Genomic DNA, 14,657 nt, shown 5'->3' on the forward strand with positions numbered 1-14,657 from the left:
ACAGCACCAGCCTGAGGTTGGTGTTGCTGCACTATCTGACCCAATACAGTACACTGATTCTGCAGAAGAGCCTGATGGTTCTGCATCTAAACAATCCCAGCCAAGAAAGTAGTGAAGTCGAACGCCTCCATGTTTGGTGCCTGTTGCACCTCCGGTGCCTGTTGCACCTCCGGTGCCTGCTGCACTCTTGGTGCCTGAATGCCTGCTGCAACACGTCCTCTACCTCTACCTCTACCAGCTCCTCTACCTCTACCAGCACCTCTACCTCGACCACGCCCAGCATTAGCCTAAGCCGGTGGTACATTCTGATCAACTTCCATGGAAATTGCATCATCAGCCTCAGCTTCTTGCTCTGCCGCAGCACGAGTACGAACAACGTTGTTCATATCCTAAGGATTGAACAAAAACAATTTAAATACACAGATATTTCATTCCCAGGTATGAACAAAACAAGCAATAAATAGGATTTCCCAAGAAATCAACAGCAATAAAATATTCACCCAAATGAAATAACATTAACAATTAAAAGCAATCTAACAACAACTCAACATAATATGACCGACTCGACGCAATCCTATTGGTAGGCAGAATGTTTTAAATCAAAAGATGACGTTTTAAAGACATGACAAGAAACCTATATCCGTAGTAGTTCTTAAGACACGACATTACTTAACAGGGTAATACATAGCATGCAAATGGCTTTGGTTTGAAACCAAGTTTGTCACGACCCATTTTCATGAATCGTGACTGGCGCTAGGGCATGGGTAATGTAGTACCAACATAACATGCTTTCCAATACTAAATCATAAATAAGGCATATCATAAACCAGAGTAATAATGTAACATGCCAAGCGATAAATAATCTAGTCGAACCAATCCGACAAACAACTGTAATAATAATAAAGACGTCTAGTTACTACTGCGGTCTAAGAATAATATAGTTTTACAATTTATCAAAATAAATGAGACCTCCGAGAAAAGTAAAGAACGGAGATCAGCAGACTCTCTTAAATCATAACCCTGGAAAATTTGGGAAAACAACGGGGTCAGATATACTGAGATGAGTTTATACCACTATTTACATTTATCAAGTGGAAAACCTTTAAAACTGTTTAAAACATTTAATAACGATATTAGGATTAATATTTGGAACCCTAATCCACAATTCTAAATAATATACATAATCCAACAGGCCTGGTCCCGAGAGCTGAGCTACACCGAGTTACCACTGACCACACTTTTACCATATCCAGAGTCCCGAGAGCTGTGTTAGACCGAGTTACTCTATTTGGTCCCGAGAGCTATGCTCACACCGAGTTACCAGTTTACCATATATACCTTACCAAGATCATTGCCGGCGCACAGGCAGTCCTAATGATGCCCATTAGGTAGCATCTTCCAACTAAGAGCCATAATATAAAAACAGTTCGAAATATACGTACAATATATATATTTAATATTAAAATAACAATTTACTTAATAAGACGGTAAATAGTAAGTACAAATTCATTGCTTGCTAATCCACGTGATAACCGGCAAGCAACTAATCCTGGTTCGCCTCTCAAGCACGAACAGTCAACGGGTCTAGACAATATAAAATAATTATTAAAACAGACACTAACTCTAGAGAGTACTAGACACCACATATGACTAGCACAAATAACACGTCGGAACAAACAATCCAGAGTAACACAAAATACCCAATAGGTAAAAACGCACAATTAATACAAGTCTATTGAGTTCTTGTTTTAAAAACCAATTAATAAATATTATTTAATAAAATTTAAATAATAATTAATTTTCAAATAGTGGCTTAGCCGAGTTTTACCAATAACTATCAAGCTAGCCTCACTTGTCGGGTGACCCAAGTCTAACCCGACTCAACACGTTTATCAAATATAAACCCGAGTTTATATTTATAAAAATAATTTGGTAATATAATAAACCATTAAAACAGAACTCAATAACTTTCAATTCAAGTAACCTAAGTTACAACCAAAAACTTACTTAAATAAGTTTTTTTTTAAAAAAAAACGTTCAAGGGCTAAATTGTAATTTAGCCAATTTCATGCCAAATTGATATTCGAAATTAAATATAGTTATCATAATTCAAAAGAAAATATAAAGTTATAGCCAACAATTTGATCAAATAAGTTTTAAAAAATGTTCAAGGGCTAAATTGTAATTTAGCCACTTTGATATTTGAAAACAATTATAATTACCCGAGTAATTGTATTAACTTAAGTTTGTATACACTTATCGTTTAAACCTAAATTCAAAGGTTATAATTATAACCAATACAATTAGACAAATAACTTTCAGCATTCACTTGATTTAAGAAAAACATTATGGTGATTATAGTGGCTAATTAGCCATCTCCTTTCTTTTAAAACCAAACAAACCCGCTTAACCAAATTATAATTCAAACTTCATCTAACCATTAACCATCAACCTTAAATCCTAAGCCTTATAAGATTCAACTAACACAACAATCTTAATCATAAACAACAATTACACTAATCACATAACCAAATTTAATAGAAACCGTAAAACTCATTCAAGAAATCGAACCATGATGAATTTCCTATGTTACTCAATCTTAAAGCTTAAACCTAAGCCAACTTCTAAATCATGAACTAAGACATCAAACAAGGTCATAAGATAGCAGCAACACAATCAAAGAAGACGGCAGCAACATTCTTAAGAAATAGACTCAAAATAGCGTATGAATACGATGAAACGGTAGCTATTGAAACGAGACCGATTGCGTACCGTTATGCAAAATGAGATGGGAAAACGTAGAGGCGTGAGTCTACAATCTCTGGGACGAAGCGGAACTGATTTCGATCAAGAAACGAACAAGAACGAATCAAATTACGTAGGTGTCGTTTAACGCTAAAACTGAAAATTCAAGATAGAAAACTTACCGATGGACACCAAGGTTTTGGAGAGGATTGACAGCGATTTAACACTAGAAAATCCCGAGTATTTGACGACTAGGGTTGATGAATATGAGAGGAAGGATTTAGGGTTGAAAAACTAGGTATTTAAAGGAGTAGAATTTGAGTTGAAAGCGGAAAGAGCAGCGAGCCAAAACTTGCTAGGGAGCACACTGCTGCTGGTCTCGAATGAGACCAGCAAGAAAACTGAGGTCTCATTCGAGACCTCGTATGGTCTCGAACGAGACCGCAATAGATCAGCACAGGTCTCGTTCGAGACGTGTGCTGAGGCCAACCTGATTTTAAAAAATTTGACCCATGGGCCAAACCCCCATGGGCCAAACCCCCATGGGCCAATCAAACCTAACCAAGGTTTTAAACCAAACCCAAAAATACCAAAACTACCCAATTTAATACAAACGACTCTCGAAATTATTCCCGGAATCCATCGGATTAACAATAATTCTACGGAATATTACATACATGAATTTGAATTGGAGAGTTAAGTGGATGAGCACAAGTGATTTAAAAGCCCAAATTCATTTCTTTTGCTTAAGAAGTAAAACATTCTAGAAAACTAATTCCTCTTCATTTCATTTTCTACAAGCTTCTAATCTTCTTGCATGCTATGGAGAAAATCGTGGATTTTGCAAATTTGGGTTCAAATTCCATTAATCTCTCCAACTATGGGCCATAGTCATTATCTAATACCTAAATCGCAGCTGAAATTTAAGGTTAGAGTCTCAATCCTTAACTAAAATTATGGTTTGGTAGGTTAGGGTTTTGTGGGTTTTGAGTATAAATTCAATTGATAGCTTGCTCTTGACTCCTAGATGATCTAAAGGCGTTTGTATGATGTTTTTATTGCAGGTAATTGTTTAATTGAAAGATATAAAGATTAAAGTTGATTTAAAGGTTTAATCAATCAATTTTATTAAGAAACGTTTAAGAACAAAGTTGGAAATTTGTGGGTTTTAAAGAACCTGAGGTGAGGTGGTTTGAAATCGGGTTTGGCGGGAGAGCGGTAACCGGAAGTGACTGGTCAGGCCATGGTGGCCTAACCCGTCTGCTCTGTTGAGTCTGCTCAACGAAGAGCAGACGTGGTCTGCTCCAAAGAGCAGACCTGTTGGTTTGCTTCGCGGGGCAGACCAGCCGGTCGCTCCGGACCCTCGTGCCGCCGGAAAATTTTGCTAGTATGGGGTGTTTTTAGAATTCTAAGCAAATCAATTTAAGTGCAAAATCAAAGCTGAAAATGGATTTAAAGAGATTTAATATGTGGTTTTTAAGGTAGAAATTAAAGTGGGTTAAGTTATACTTGAATTCAAGCTTAAGTTGCTTGAACATAAAATTCAAAGTGTGTTTAAGTTGAATTAAGATTGTTTATGAGTTGAATTGATGATTTAAAAATTGGTTTAATACATTTAAAGGTATAGCTTAACGTAAGTTTGAGACTTAATTTAAGTGTTAAAATTTAGGATTTAAAAACTGTTTGATTGAGAGATTTGATAAGTGGAAAGTCGAATCGATTAAATAAGTTGTTAAGAAGGTAAGAGTAAAAAAGATGGACTTGGAATCAATTCAAGTTTGAACGCTTGAATATAAATGCAATTTTTTTGAAAGTGAAATAATATATGAATTGAAATGTTAATTTAGTATTTGTTTATATTATAGATCCTATGCGTTATTGGATTGGAGAAGCAGAGGATTTGAAATGTTAAGCAACGGGCTATTCTATTTTGCTTTTGAAATTTGAAATAAGCGATCGAAGTGAGTTCGCGATTTACTTTCGAGTATTATTATTATTATTATTATTATTATTATTATTATTATAATTATATATATATATATATATATATATATAAATATATTGAATATTTTAGTTTAAAAATTTATGTATTTATTCGTAAAACTAATATTAGCATTACTATAGCTCCATTAAAATATTTTAATAACAAATTTATATCTTATATTAATAATTTATTTCATGCTGTAAACGATTAAAATATGTTATATTTTATTGAAGGTCGCATAATAATAAAGTTAAATTATAAAAATTTACATTTTTATTGTATCATTGAATTATAATATTCTTTGATTTTATTAAGAACAATGTGAGGTTAATGTAACTATCGTCGTGGAAATGTTATTGAGATGACGAATATAGTTTTAACTAGCACGAATCATTTCAGTAAAGGCTATTATCATAAAGAACCTAAAATATATATGCGTGGCATAGAAAACTTATGAAATTTTATAAAATACTTATTATTTTAAAAGCTTTGTTAATTGTATAGAATTTCTAAGTGTTTATCGTATGAAATTAAATTTAACGCCAATGTGTGATCCGGGGGAAACGAGCTACCTATTGGGCGTCAATAGGCTGTGTGATCACTAGTATTCCGAGTCTAGGCGTCTATGGTCAATTATTTACAATGATAAATTATGAATTTTGAATAAGGAAAAGGAGGATAACAGCGTGATAGACATGAGGTTTAACTCGGTGGAACTATCTCGGGACCCGTGTCTAATGGGTTAACTCGGTCGAACTATCTCGAGACCCACAACTTAGGATTAAGAGATGGTTACGGTTAATTCAGTGGAATTATCTCGAGACCGAACCACATGGACGATATAATCAAAAAGTTATTATCTAGGTATTAATTAAGTTGTAGTATTTGGGTTTAGGGTTTCAAACGGATCCAATGTTTGAAATTGATAAATAATATGTTATATTCGATTATGTTTACTGAAATGCTTAATAATAAAGCATATTTAATTATAAGTTATTGTTTGAATATATTGAAAAGTATGTTTTATCGTTAATGTGACGTTATGTTAAATTATAATACCGTTAGTAAATTGTGAACTCATTCAGTTATGTTTGACATGTTGATATCTAAATTTTTCAGGTGTCTAGTTGATAGAGTTTGGATCGAGCTTCCACTTCTTGACTCGGAAGGCTCGTCTCTTTTTGTATGTAGAACTTCTGACTCTCTAGCGCTGCAGTAATTTAGACTTACATTTTTGTCGAGGTCCTATTAGCGGTCTATGTATGTTTTGGGCTAGTAACTGCAGCCGTTTATATCTTTTATTAAAACCAAACAAACAGCAGATGCAGTTATGTTTTAACTAGTTACTTGTATATTTTGTAAATGTTTGGATAATACTTGATAGTATATATGGCTATGTAAATTGTACTGCGCAGGGTGATTTGTTATGTCTTACAGGTGTGGTTAGTAAAATTTAAGCCGTTATATTGCATATGTTTTCTAAAATAAAATATTTAAGTTTTATAAAGATTTTAACGCGAAAACGTATTTGGTAAATTTAGGCTTGCTACGGGTTTCGGAGCTGCCACTCCTATTCCCTAGCGTCGGTCTCGCCTCGAGAAATCGGGTCGTGACAGATTTTGACTTGCTAGCTTATTAAAAAGGTGATAAAAGTATATTTTGGTGCCAAATAGTGTAAGAAAAGGCTACTAAAACACTATTGGTTTGGTTATGGTTAATTTCAGTCCGTAAAACTTGTAAATTGGACCATAAACTTCTAAGACATTGCAATTAGTCCAATTTGTGGACTTAAAGTACAATCTCTTTGGAATTTATATAGGTTATTTACGGCTGATTGCGTTTTAATCCTCCAAGTTTGTAGATATGCACAGATTACGCCTACTTGGATCCTAGCAAGCTAATTTGTAGCTCGTCACCCGGGGATTTCTCTAGAAATCATCATTAGACGCTTCATTCCCTTATTACTTTTTACCTGTCCGGAAAATAGGTGTCTACAATATTCCCTCTCTTTAACGAGAATTGACAAAGTAGGTCAATTTTTATTAAAAAAATGACTTGTTATGAGACAAGCGACAAGGATACTGCCCACCATCGAAGGTACTCGCTATCGCGGTGGTATGGTTGTGCCCTAGCCTGAGCATTACCTGTTGTGGCGCATGCATACTCTGACTTCATGCCCCCTGGTTCTGGTCTACTCAGCATTTGATCGTGAGTAAGTTTTCTCAGTTTCCATTGAGCCCGGGCTGCCTGATTGTATGCCCCATGGAATGGAGCTATAGACTCTCAGCTGTCCTAAGAGTAATATGATGGCTCGGACCCTGGTAATTATCCTGCCTGGTACTTCATAGGTTTTCAGAAGGGACAACATCCTCTTGGCTGTCCCAAGGGCCACCCTATTGAATAGTAGCTTGGATTCTGTTAATTATTCGACAATTAACAGATGCTGGTGTTTTTCTACCAGGCTTTGGCGTCTTTCTGCCATGCTTCAATGTTTTTCTACCGATATTCGGTGTATATTTACCGTTCTTTGACGTCTTTCTGTCGTTCTTTGGCGTCTTTCTGCCCTTCTTTGGCGTCTTTCAGCCGTTCTTTAGCGTCTTTTTGCCATTCTTTGGTGTCTTTTTACCAAGCTTTGGCGTCTCTCTGCCAATCTTTGCTGTCTTTCTACCGTTCTTTGGTGTCTTTATACCATAATTTTCATGTAGAGTCTTGTTCTATTATGTCTCGAGTGTTGTTGGTCGTTTCAATCCCGTCTTACGGGAAACTTTATGATCCTCTAGGGCTTTTCATGAACTTCTGGGGCCGCTCTGATCCTCTTCATGACCTCATCATGAGTTAGGCCAGAATTGATGGTGTACAAGCTCTTCGGAGGTGGTGCCTCATGGTAATTCGGCAAAGGATTCTTCTATCTGTTGGGCTGGCCCGTAGATAGATCAGTAATCTTCCCATCGTCGATCATGTCTTGGATAGCGTGTTTCAGGGTGATACACAAATCTGTCTGATGTCCCTTTGTTTGGTGAAACTTCTAATGGATATTGGGGTTGTAATTTGGTGTATTCATATTAGGAGGATTCCTAGGCGGCCTAGGTTGTAAGAGGTCTTGTTTCATATGCCTGTCTAAGACCTTGGTGAGTGGATTAGGGAACTCTGAAAAAGTTCTCATACCTGGCCCCTGTCTTTGGAAAAAATTCACACTTGCACTCTTACTAGTCGCTTGATAACTTAGTCGATAACTTCCTATAGGCGTGCTTCACCTCCTCCCAGCCTCAATTTCTTCTACATACATCTTGTCGTCAAATAGATCATCAAAAGTCTTAGGATTCAGGTTTCCGAGACTTCGACCCAGTGTGGGAGAACATTCTTAACAACGATCCTGACGTGATCCTTCTCAGAATTCCTCTCTTTCAGTAGTGAAGCATTATTTATCCATCTAGCCGGGTATTCAGAGAATGGCTCTCCTGGTTTCTGTTTGGTTATCTTCAAATCCCTCAGGGATACCTCCATCTTGGAGCCATAACTATAGAGGTTAATGAAGACGGTGGACAACTCCCTTCAGTCCTCCCTTGTTTTCATTGGCAAGTCATAGTACTAGTGGGCTGCATTCCCCTCTAAGGATCTTGGAAAGGCCTTGACAATCTGTTTCACAAATAAGATACTCGTAGTCATCACAGAGATGAATTGTTACATATCGATGCGAGGATCGCCCCTTCCATTGAATCGACAGGGTTATGGCACTTTGAACTTTGTTGGTAGCTGTAATAACCCGTAAAATTTAAAAATTTATTTTATGTATTTTCGGTAATATTTTGAGTCGTTTTTTAAATTTCAATTCGTTAGGGGTTCGATTGTTATTTTGGTTTGATTTGAAATTGGGTTTTACTAAATATGGTCCAACCAAAATTTCTGGTTGAACCAAATTGATCAAACGAGACCAGCAGGGCCTAGGAGACCCTTTCTTTTGTTTTTCTGTTTGTGTGATCTGCTATTATCACGCAACTAAAGTCGATATTTCCCTTATAAATAGAACATTATATTCTTCAACCCTAACGTTCCAAGGAGATTCACAAACCCTATCCACTCTTTTTTTCTCAAAATCTTTGTGAAACTCATCGCCAAATTGCTGTGTAGTTCGGTAAGTTTCAAGCTTTGGAATTTTGTTTTGAACTTATAAGCGGTACTTCCGTTCGTAGCTGATATCTCATTCGTTTCAGAACCAAATTTCATTCTGTTTGATTCATGAGATTGTAGACTCATCCCTCTACAAGTCCGATCTTAGTTTTCATAAAACGGTACGTAATCCTTTCCGATATAGCCGCCGCCGTTTTACCGTTTTCAAATTATTTTCTGTTTTAACTCTAAAAGGATAATTTCGTTTTTCAATCCGTTCGTAGCCGTTTGGAGATCGAATTCAAATCTGTTTCGTTCCCGTGGAAGTAGACTCGTTCCTCTACAACTTTGCTTTTCGAATTTTGTCAAACGGTACGTAAATAATCTCGTTTCAATCGCCGCCGTCTCACCGTATTGTTTTGCTATTAACTGTGAATTTTCAATATTGTTACTGCCAATTATTGTTCTTCCTTGGGTATTGATTATGGCTTATTAGGATGATTAGATTCTTGTGTTTTGGGTGATTAAATCATTAAACTCTTACGGGTGGTTCCTCGTTTGATTTCATGTCTTTTGTTTTTGAGTTTTCGGTTGCGTGTCCTTGAGTTTCTGTCGAGAAAATTATTGTTGTTCTTTCATAAGATGATCATTGTAATCTTTAGAATAATTAGGTTAATGATAGTATGTTTGTGTGATTTGTTAAGGTTGATTGCTTGCTAAGGTTTGACGATTTCAATATCAAGTTCATGGCTATGGAGTTTGGTTACTGTAATGTTTAAATGGTTAAGACAATTGATAAAGATGATGATGTGTCTTATGTTCATTGGCTAACAAGATTTTATTTTGGCAAAAGGTTGATTTTTGTCATAAAATTCTTGTGATTTAATTAAAGGAGTTCCTAAACTTATCTTTTTAACTGTTTTTATTGATTTTGATATTAACCTACGAAATTGGTTTCAACTTATTAATTAGCGGTATAAATAATATTATTATTTATAATTTGAAATTACTTTGGGCATTGATATTTTAAATTTAAATTAATATTAATTTTATTATAATTTATATGTGATTTTATAAATTGACTATATTAAATGAGAATTGGGGATTTCATTTAATTTGAAAAATTTGTCAGATTAGTCATATTATTTTCAAGACCTAAAAATAATATTTGAATTATTTAAAAATTAAATTAATAATTATTAATAATTATTATTTAATTGATAATTTGAGATTTTCGGCTTAGAATGCCTTTGTGATTAAAGCTCTATTTTAGCTTTATTTTGTTATTTAACTATTCAAGATATTTTTGCCGAAAATTATAATTACTTGGGTTTCAAGCTATTGAGTTCATTTTGATATTTAATTCATATTATTTTATTAAATTGAGGTTTATAATTATAGATTATTGGTTGGGTCGGGTTAGACTTGGGTCGCCCGACATGTGGATTTAGCTTGTTAGTTTTAAGAAACTCGGCTAACCCACTATTTAAGGAGTGAATTTTATTTATCATTTAAATATTATTTTAATAATATTTTCGGATTGAAATTTAAGTGCGAACTCAATAGTTTTGAATTATTACGGTATTATAATTTATTTGAGAATTTTATTTCTCTGTGATTTAATTATCTGGTTATTTAATTGTGCTAGTCCTACGTGGTGTCTAGTGATCTTAGAGTTAGGGGTCGCTCGGATATTAACCTATTTATTATTTTAAACCCGTCGACTAATCGTGCTTCGGAGTCTACGCAGGGTTAGCTGTTTGCCAAGATCACGTGGATAAGCAAGCAGTGAGTTTGTAGTGCTATTTACCGCTTTATTAAGTACCGCGATTTATTTTAGTATTATAAATGCTTTTGAACTGTTTTAAGCGATTATGGATCTAGATTGAAACGAGCTACTCGATAGGCTTGTATCGAGACTGTGTGCACCGGTGAGTACTCTGGGAAACGGCAGACTAAAGTCTTGCTTACGCTGGTATATATATATGATGAGGATTTGTTCCCGTCCACTCTGGGTTTATATTTTTCGGTATGATATGTTATACTCACGCTGGGATCATTTCAATACTGTATTTCCATAATCATATTATATTAGTATAAAACGTTTTGATTTAAGGGTTTTAAACTTAATAAATGTAAATAGTATTGCGAACTCATCTCAGTATATCTGACCCCGTTGTTTTCCCAAATTTTCCACGTTTATGATTTGAAAGCTGGTCCACTCCGATTCTTTTGATTCTTCGGAGGTTTTTATGTTATTTAAACTAGTTACTGTTTTCGAAATCTTAGACCACAGTAGAACTAGTTTATTATGTATTACATTAATATTACACTCTGGGATTATCGATTTGATCGATTATTTATTATTAGCATATTTACTCTGGATTACTTTAATATTATATTTAAGGCATGTTGTTGAGCATTTTTGGATAATTAAGTTATTTATATTAGAACTGTAATATAAATTGCTATGCTTAGGTTGGAGTTTCGGTTGCCCCCGAGCAGTTTTCTGCAGGTTTAAATATTTAACTGTTTTCCGCAAGGCTTGCTACGGGTTTTGGTACAACCATACCCATTCCCTAGCGCTGGTCGCGATCCATGAAATTGGGTCATGACAGTAGCTTCTCATTTTCTCCTAGAGAATATTTATCCAAATTAATGAATTGGCTGCCATTCTTGTCAAGCATGTTGGCCTGGATCTATTTTATTTTCCTGGAAAAATCCTAGTAGGAATCAGACTGAGTTATTCCAGGATTCTTAAGGGAGCGTTCAACTTCTTCCTTCTCGAGTGTACCATTTTTTGTCTTTGTCTTGCGCTATTCTTCATACAAGACATTTGTGAACCATCTTTGATCATCTTTTGGATGGTTGGCTGCTTCATTCATGAGCATGTTATACTCCTTTTTGTGCTTCTTCTTAGCTTCACCTTTTTTTCTCACTTCCTCAATGAGACTGTTGTTATAGGGAATGTTTGCTCTTCTAGTAGTAAATGTCAGCTCATCCTCTTGATCGGTGCTTGGTTCACCCTAGGGTTTCATGAACTTAACAAAGCAATTCATGATATCATCAATCTATCTATTGAGGGAATCTGTAAGCTCCCCCTAGCTGATCCATACTAGCTTGCATTGTTCCTGGTACCCCATTGGTTGATTCTGTCATTCTAGCTGAGTTGACTGATCCAAAAGTTCTGCCAGAGGAAGATTTTCTAGAGGCAAAGTTGTTTAGCTGTGGACTGATTTGCTTGGATATTTGTATTGCAGATATTGGATTCGTCGGCAATTTGGTAGGGCTGATCAGCTTGATCAATCTCACCGCTCGTCTTTGTCAAAGAGCATTCAGACAAACTTTCATAGTGACTGCATCCAGAAAGGATAATACATGATGCATGTCATACTGGATGTATGAATGAGTGATATGCATGCTTACGAGATGTATTGTCAATTAACACGTAGCATGTAGAACAATTGATATCATAGACATGTTACTTATTCTGACCTTATTACAAGATCTCTTCTTTAAAAATCCTAAAACAGACAAGTGGTATAGTCAATGTAAAAATTGTTGTCACCTTAATTAGAAGGTGTGCAAACATAGAGAAGGTTGACCTGGCGGTCACCTGAAAGAAAATCTAGATTATAATTGAGCCCGGAGGCTCATTAAGTAAATGAACTTTACTTGACTGGACTGGATATTTGGTTTGACCAAGTCAATGGACTTTTTTTGATTGGATCTGGTATTTAAGACTAGCCTAATATGGTGTTTTTGAAGATCTGGTTTTGAAAACTAGAAAAAACTTGTTAGACCTTACCTAAGAATAAGATTGAAAACTGGATTTAGAACCCTTATATTAACATTATGCCTCAAATACAAAACGTTATGTTGGGTATTGATGGATTAGCATAAGTGAAACCCCACATCACACAGAAATAAGAACTTTTGCATACTTGCCTATTAATAAGCGGCCCAATGCCCTATCGGATGGTACGACATACGTACCTCTATTTTAACTCTTCACTATAACTCTACTAACTTTAGCATCTGAGTGGACCCGAGACCCGTGTCCTAACTTCATCCCCTTTGTCTCACAACAGGCATCCCAGACTAGCAAAATAGACATCAGACCCCGTAGCGATACCCGGATCTATCATTTAGCGCCATCAGTAGGAAGGAAAATCCACGAAACAAATACTATTGATAGAAGCGAGAATCGTAATGGGAAATCTCAAACCCCAAACGGTCAAACCAAAAAAGCAGCTAAGATGGAGATGCATGACAAACGACAAGACAACGAGAGATCTAGAGAAGCGAACATGTAGATCCAGATGAAGAGATACAAGCATACTAGGACAACCATGCCAGTTACCGTATGTCATGTAAACCTCACAAAAATAGACAGAAGCGGGAGAAAGATCTCTTGTGATCAAAGCCGAAGAAGAAGGAGGGGAAACCCGAAAAATATTGGTAGACCCGAGAGTAGACACCAACACGGTCACGAAACTGGCCTACAAGAGATGGGAGGAAGCATGATCAAGATAAAGGTGCAAACAAAAGACCTCTGAGGGATCAGAGGAACAAGCCTCCTTTGTTAGGCACAACCACAATCAGATTGCGATTCAAAAATTATGAAGGAATAGAAAAAATAGTCGCTTCTCCATTCCACGTGATAGATAGAAAGCTCCCCTACAACATGATACTGGGACGACCTTTCTTCAATGAGTCGGGAGAGGTGATCAACATTAAAAATCAAAGGATGATGATCCTTACGGAGGAAGGAACGCTGGTAGTTGAAGGAAATCTAAAAGAAGAGGAGGCGTGCTACACAGCAGCTCTGCCCAAGTTGTTACCAATAGATGAAGTACTTCAACCCCTATGCGAGGAATCCACGACGGAACCGGTCGGGAAAACCAAGCAGTGGGAGATCCGCTAGGAGAAAATTGTAAAGATAGAGATGAACATCACCAAGTCAACGGGAAAAGCAATCCAAATGGTACTCTCCAAGTTTTAGAGGATTTTTGCAACCAAGGCATCAGAAATCAAGGGAGTAGACCCAAGAATAGCATTCCATGAGTTGAACGCCGACCCGACAATGAAACCTATATGGCAAAAGAAACAGATGAAGAACGAAAAATAGCTGTATCGGAAGAGGTGGAAAAACTACCCAGCGTCAGATTCGCTAGAGAAGTCAAATACACAAAGTGGCTAAGCAACATGGTATTGGTAACAAAGGCAAACGAGAAGTTCCACATGTGCGTCGACTTTACTGACCTAAACAAGACATACCTGAAAGATTGTTTTCCCTTACCAAACATCAATCAGTTGGTAGACGCTACAACATGCTACCAGTTATACAGTCTAGTAGACATGGCGCAAGGGTATAGCCAGATCCCAATGAAGAAGGAAGATCAAACCAAGACCAGCTTTGTGATCGATAAAGGTACGTATTATTATGCCAGGATACCATTTGGGTTAAACAATGCAGGTGCCACCTACCGGCGATTGATGAAATGCATGTTTAAAGAGAAAATCGGGAAATTCATGGAAGTATACATCGATCGCGTGATCGTAAAGAGAAAGAGTGAAGAAGACCACCCGAAAGATCTTCAGACAACGATGGAAGTGCTCGACAAGTTTAATATGAAGATGAAACCATATAAGTTTATGTTCAGCGTGGACGGAAGGAAGTTCCTCGGTTACATGGTATCTCAAATAGGAGTTGAGTCGAATCCGAAAAAGATCAAGACTATCTTAGAAATGGCCCCGCCACAGAACCAACGAGAAGTTCAAATCCTCAACGAAAGAGTAACGGCGTTGGGAAGATTCA

This window comes from Mercurialis annua, linkage group LG2 (assembly GCF_937616625.2).
Source record: "Mercurialis annua linkage group LG2, ddMerAnnu1.2, whole genome shotgun sequence".
In the NCBI taxonomy this organism is placed as follows: Eukaryota; Viridiplantae; Streptophyta; class Magnoliopsida; order Malpighiales; family Euphorbiaceae; genus Mercurialis; species Mercurialis annua.